This window comes from Zingiber officinale, chromosome 9B (assembly GCF_018446385.1).
Source record: "Zingiber officinale cultivar Zhangliang chromosome 9B, Zo_v1.1, whole genome shotgun sequence".
Lineage (NCBI taxonomy): Eukaryota > Viridiplantae > Streptophyta > Magnoliopsida > Zingiberales > Zingiberaceae > Zingiber > Zingiber officinale.
The window spans coordinates 31,855,739-31,862,771 of record NC_056003.1 but is presented as its reverse complement, the minus strand read 5'-3'; the positions used below and the strand labels follow the sequence as shown (position 1 = coordinate 31,862,771).

Sequence of the window (7,033 nt, the reverse complement as noted above, 5' to 3'; positions counted from 1 at the left end):
CTAGGGGTTAAATTTTGAGTTAGCTAGGGTTAAGAATATTTAGATAAGTAATCTAGGTAAATTTTATTTATGCTAACCTTCCATGATTGTTTGCCCATCATATGCCATGACATTATATTTAACATTCATATTTTATTATGAAAAATACAAAAATACTATGTCATGTCATACATACATCATGTAGCTATAACATGTTTTTCTTTTAAAAATTGCTTATTTTAATGTATGCCATTAATCATCATGCATTATGTCAATTTCCTCGTAATTAAGGACAAAATGCATTTATTATGTATGGAAGTGTCCCAACAAGAGGGATCAAATCAAGTGACATCCTAGATGGATGATCATGATTTTTACAATGCCTAGATAGAGATGCATGATCCCTTAGTTTAGGGCAAGACCAAATATACATTTCACAAAGAACTATAAGGTGACTTGTATGTGTTTTAATACATGTTAGATACAAGTGAGATGTTAGGATGGTGAACAAAACTCAAGATGTTGATTTAGTGCATCTTGTTGAGTTTTAAGTTCATCAAAATACATAGTTATATGTTTTCCAATCATTGGGAAAGCTAATGTACAAGTCATGTGCATTGAGCCCAAAGAATATGGTTGAATATTGGTTTTGAAAATGATTTTAAAATGCTTTTGGAAAACCTTGGTGAAGACTATCTTTTGATAGTGATCATCATTGAATAGTTAGACACAAACTTGAAGAAAACACTAAAGTTTTTACAAGTTTTCAAATTTGTATCAATCTTTGAAAATAAGAAGTATTTTCATAGAAAACTATTTTTCCTTGATAATATATACCTAAGTAATATCTATATGAAATTTCACGATTTTTGGAATTTTATAGAATTTTTGGGGAATTTTTGAAGTTGGCTGAAGTCAACTTTCAGACATATCAGGCATTCAATCGATCACCCGATCGATTGAGCTGCCTCAATCGATCGGGCGATCGATTGAGAAGGCATTTTACGCGAATAGAAACGCAGTGGATTGATCCACCGATCGATCCACACTGCTTCAATCGATCCATTGATCGATCGAAGTGCAGGTTTTGGCTAAAAAGGCTACTTTCAGCATTTTAAACCAACTTTAGTCTATAAAACCTTTCCTAACCCCTTGACACACCTTTATATACATTTAGGGGGAGTTTTCATGATGAAAACAAGGATGGATTGGTTAAGGAAGGCTAAGTAGAGGTTTAGGTTGAGGTTTAGTTTTAATTTTGAATCTTTAAACCTCCAAACTTCTCAATTTGGGGTTCCTATATGTTTAGGGTTTCCAAGTCATTGTTGGTGCAATGATAGAAGTTTGACCATGTTTTCAAGGGGAGCTACTCCTTGAATGCATGAAAATTTAATTTCAAGGACCTTGGAAGGGGGTTAAACCTTCATGATGGATAATGCTCAGGGTCGAGTATTGGGGAGCAATGGAAAATTGGTTATCTTCGTTGTTAGGATAATAAATGCTCTCGGATGAGCATTGTGGAGTAGATTACTGCTAAGGGGGAACATTGGGTTAATAAAGGGGATCGGACCTTCATTGGTAAAGTGAAAAATGCTCTTGGATGAGCATTAAAAAAAAGATTACTGTTCAAGAGGGAGCATTGGATTAATGAGGGGGATCGGACCTTCATTGGTAAAGTGAAAAATGCTCTTGGATGAGCATTGAAAAGAAGATTACTGGGTTAATGAAGGGGATCAGACCTTCATTGGTAAAGTGAAAAATGCTCTTGAATGAGCATTGAGAAAACGATTACTGCTCAAGGGGGAGCATTGAATACAATGAATGGGAGTTTCATTGAGAAGTTGATGCATGTTCTAGGATGAGTAGTGTGAAGTGAAATAGAGCTCAAGGGGGAGCTTTGGCGGCAATGAGGAATATGAGATCTTCATTGTGGGGTTGTTAACATCATATAAGGTTGTAAACAACGTAGAGTTAACTCTTCTGAAGAAGCGTTTGTTTTCAGTTTTTGATGTGTGACAAAGGGGGAGAATGGAAGGTTAAGTTAGACCTTCATCCCAAGCAGGGGGAATTTGCCTTCTAGGAAAGGGAGAGAATGAAGGAAACCTTCATTCATGCCTTGTCATGAAGAGGTTAAGAATATGAGATTTAGCTTTGGTATAAAGAAGAGGTTAAGGCTATGGGATTTAGCCTTCGTATAAAAAAGAGGTTAAGGCTATGAGATTTAGCCTAACTTAGAGGTATTGTCAAACATCAAAAAGGTGGAGATTGTTGGGGCAATTTCCCTAGGTCAAGTTTGACTAGTTTGACTAAGCTTGAGTTGAGTCAAGCTTGAGTCGGGATTTGAGTTTTGATGTTTGACAATATAAGGAGATTGCTGGAGCAATTGTCCGATTATGGAGATGGTCAAAGGGTTGACCAAGTTGATGAGAATACAAGTCAAGTAGGTCAAGGTTGACAAGAGACTTGACTGAGAAAATCCTAACTAGATGTTAGGCATTAGGAAAGTCCTACTTAGGAGCTAGGCAGCAAAAAGTCCTGGTGAGGAACCAGGCAAGTGGAAAGTCTTGGTGAGGAGCTAGGCAATTGGGAAGTCCTGATGAGGAGCCAGACAACGGAAAGTCCAAGTGTGGTCTGGGCAAAGGTTGTAAGTCCAAGCATGTGGTCTTGGCAAGGTAAGTCCTAGTGTGACTTGGCAAAGAGAACTCGATAACTAGTATGAGGCCGAAGGAAGCTCTTGAAGGCAAGGCGTGAAGGATGGGGAGATATCCGAGGGAAGCAAGGCTGATGGAGGAGGCTAGAAGGCTGGTTCGAGGTTGGTCGAGTGTGGTGGTATAATCTGACAACTAGGATGAGGCCGAAGGAAGCTCCTGAAGGCAAGACGTGAAGGATGGGAGATATCTGAGGGACACAAGGCTGATGGAGGAGGCTAGAAGGCTAGTTCGAGATTGGTCGGGTATGGCCGGATGCTAGGCATGATGTACCAACAAGTCATGGATTGACCGGATGTTGGTTTTAGGGGGCTTTGGACTTGATTGGGCAAGTCCACAGGAGCTGGATCGATCAACCGATCGATTGGCTCATGCCCAATCGATTAGTTGATCGATTGAGAGAGCACCTGCGACAAAGGATTCTCCAAATCGATCCATGGATCGATTGGGAGCCTTTGCCGATCGCACAGAAAGCCTCCCAATCGATCGGCCGATCGATTGGGAGCCTCTAATCGATTGGTTGATCGATTGGGAGGTTGGATTTTTGTGCGATATCTCTAGAAATCGCACGAAACACAGTGAATCAATTGGGCAATCAATTCAGGGGATTTACAGAGAGCACAGAGGCGCTCTAGATCGATCGGTCAATCGATCCAAAGCCTCCCCAATCAATTAGGAGCAATCCAATCGATTCGGATTCGACCGTTGGCGCAGATAAAGACATTGGCGTGTGATTTCTTCGGTAGAACAACATTCCTTTCTACACGAGCTTGCAAGGGTGATTTCCACAGCTTCTCCACAGCTCTCCTCGCCAGTCTTGAAGATTCTTGGAGGCACGTCCAAGTCAAGAGGCGAATTACAAACAAGAAGAAAAAGAAGCTAGGGTTTCATTGTATAAAATCTTGTAAGAGTTATTTGTATTTGGCTTCCTTCTTGCTTATTGTTGTATTGTGAGTTTGTAAGGCTTCTCCGCCTTCGGTAGTTACCGTAAAGGAAGGTTTTCATAGTGGAGGGTGTGTGAGTGGATCCTTGGACTAGTCACCTCTTCTTGAGGTGGATACCAAGTAAATCTATGTGTTAGCGTTGTAGTTTGTTGTTTCTTGTATTTTCCGCTGCACATCATCACAAGAAGCAAGCAACGATAAGCACGAGATCGCGACGAGCTATTCATCCCCTCCCCCCTCTAGCGGGCACATCGGTCCCAACAATCATGACCAACACGCACAAAGGTAAATCCGTTACCTTAACGACCCTCCTAGTGTCAGCCCCACGGATATGGAGGGAGATAAATGTAAGTACACAAGCGTTAGCCGTATGATGGGGTAAATCTAAAATTGTCAGTTCCTGAGACAGGTTATCATGACCAACACACACAAGCTCATACATGGCAGCACCTCGCTCCTGGGGCAGAGTTAAGTTGGATAGTGCGGGGCAGAATTGCTACCATAGGATAAGAGTTCGAATCTCGACAAAGCTGAGGGCAAAAGCCCTCCCCGCATTGGCTAACTACAGCTTCCCGATTTATCTCCCTAAGATGGTCATGGGGCTGACTGTATGGGGCCACTAGGATGATGGATTCCGCCTTTTGCTATCATACCATACATGGCAGCACCTCCCATCCCATTAGCCACAACGACTGGCTGAGAAACCTGAATACCATACATGAACAAGTGAGGAGACAAAATAATTTCACAAGTCATCGTAATGCCACTTGTTTCAGAAGAAAACCAAACAATCTGTATCTATGTAAGACCTGCTAAATAATATAGATCATACATCCAAAAAGTGATGGTAAACAAAGATTCGACATCCTGGTAAATAAAATCAATTTTCAGCTGAGTTTTCCAAATGGGTAGGGTTAGTAGGGAAATTGATCAGTCTGGTATACGAGTAAATAAGTGATTAAAATACTAACGATACTGTCTTGAAGATTATGCTACGAAGTAATTATCATACCGGCACCCTTCACTCAGCAGAAGACAAGTATAGATTTGAGGTATGCAATCATCACACTCGAATTAGCACCACTGCCTATTCGATCCAGATCACATCCCAAGTTCTACGTCTACAACAATCGGCTCAGCAATCCTTAAATAGACAATAACTCAATTCCCATCCAATAAAACCTGCTCAGAAAAAAAATTTTAAAAAAAAAAGGAAGGAGAAACCCCAATCGTCGCGCAATCTGAGATCGAAAGAGCGAACATATGAATCAAAAACTCATTTTGAAACAATAACACAACATAAGGAGTGAGAGAAACAGGTTACCTTCCGGACGTATCCATACTCGCTCTCCTTCTCGGAGTCCTCGAACGTGGTCAGGCGATCGACGTAGGTCATCTCGGCGGATCGAGGTCAAGAATCCGAGGAGGAGGAGACCAGCAGCTAGCCAGCTACGATCTAGAGACCAACCAGTAAAGAGGGAGAACGAGGAAGTGATGCGACGAGACCTGGATGTGGCGATGCGAGTGAGACGGATCGAACGAGAGAGAGGAGACGTCGTGAGTCGCGCGACGCGCAATTTTTATCGCGGCGTATTTTAGTGAATGAGAGAGAGTACGCAGTGAAACGGGCCGGCCCAAAGTCATTGTTGGGGCCTAGCGGATCGACTATCCGGTCCACTTATCTTTCAGTACCATTTGGTGGCTTGGATTGTTTGTTTTAATAAAAATTTGGTTCAAAATTAATTAAGAATCAGATTTTTACTAAATTTTAATAGGCCCCATTAAGATTTATAATTTTTAATTCGGTAAGTAGTGTGGTAAAAATAAATAGAGTGTAGTAAAAATAAAACTATTTGTTAATTTAATATAGGAGCAGTTATTCTATCTAAAAATTTTATTCTAAATTTTATATAGGATAGTTAAAAAAATTTTACAACTGATACAATGCTAAAAGAAGAAAATAGCAGCCGACGTAAAGGTAAAAGTCAGGGAGTCAACATCATAGGACCAACAGGTTCACTAAATGGTAGCCGAGCGGAGCCCTACATCAAGGGTCGACCGGGCATGAATCTCTCGACCGACAATGGGATGAGCCAAGCGAAGGTGTGTGTAGATGACCGGATCGCTATTTCGATCGGGCGTGAACATTCTATCTAGACTTGTCGTCGCAGGGAAGAGCAGCCGAACAGAGGAATCGGTTGAGCGTGAACATTCTATCTAGACTTGTCGTCGTAGGGAAGAGTAGCCGAATAGAGGAATACTCGGCCGAGCAGCTATCCCGCTTGGTCGATTGACGAGAACATTGACGTGTATTTGGGAGCAGAGGAGTACTTGGTCGAGCGGCTATCCTGCTCGGCCGATCGACGGGACCGCTGACGTGTATTTGGATATACTTTTGGGAGATAGCGTCATCGACACGTGGCCTGGTCTACAGGCAGATCGTACGACCGACAAATCAGAGGACGTGCTCATGACCAATTGGAGAACGTGTTCATGACCATGTGTTCAGGACCAATTGGGGAACGTGTCCACAACCTATGAGAGAACGTGTCCATGCCTCGAAAAGTGCGCACGTCGTCCACTAGGGCATTGTATAAAGGGGTCCAGACATCGACAGAAGTACGCGTAATTCACTTTTGGCGCTTGTGTTATTGTTGTTCCATCTTCTTCTTCGTGTCGGTGACTGATTTGAATGTCGGAGGATCAATGCTGGGGACTCTTTCCCTGACTCGGCATTGATGCTTCTTGTGCTTGTAGACCAGAGATTGGTCTACATCCAATCAACGCAGCAGCCACATCCCCAGCTTTTCGTCTCCAAGCGTGCCTAAGAGGCCTTTGACTGGCTGCTCGAGGCGTGCATCTGTTGAACTTCATGCTCCAGAAACACTAGCCTCTAGCATATGGCCAAACTCTTAACCCAGTACTATAACGACAAGGAGATCGTAAAGGTCGAGCGGGTGAAAACAAGTAAATATAAAGGTAGTAAACATACCCTAGTGGCTATCTGGGTATGACTGTTTGCGAGCTCCCCCGGAGAGATGACCGCCGCACGGGCCCTAGCATCGGCCCATATTTATGCAAGCGACCCCTGGATCTGAATCTGATGCTCGAGGGTGCGAGATGCAACGTCGTCCGAGCTACGCCATTCATCAGTTAGCAAATATATGATTATCGTTATTTGGCGTTGGCTGCTCGGGCCGGAGGGGTCAAAAGTCACTCTCCCCGTGGACTTGGATGTAGGGGAAGACCGGATGATGGATACTTGTGTGGCTGATGAGGATGATGGTGGCATGAAGGCGACCGACGACGCACAGATCATCCCTAACGGTAGACCGGACGACGATGGAGTCCAGTCGGAGGATACGGAAGTATGGAGTGTGAATGCTCCCTAGTTCGGAAGAA

General features: G+C 43.0%; 1 long non-coding RNA gene across 1 annotated transcript; it reads right to left on the bottom strand.

Moving 5' to 3' along the window:
• Positions 1–3,771: 3,771 nt before the first annotated feature.
• LOC122025602 lies at positions 3,772–5,193 on the bottom strand. Its single transcript, XR_006123776.1, has 3 exons — positions 4,956–5,193; positions 4,644–4,872; positions 3,772–4,336 (listed from the first exon to the last, which is right to left on the bottom strand). It is a non-coding gene; the product is annotated as an uncharacterized LOC122025602 (long non-coding RNA).
• Positions 5,194–7,033: the final 1,840 nt, after the last annotated feature.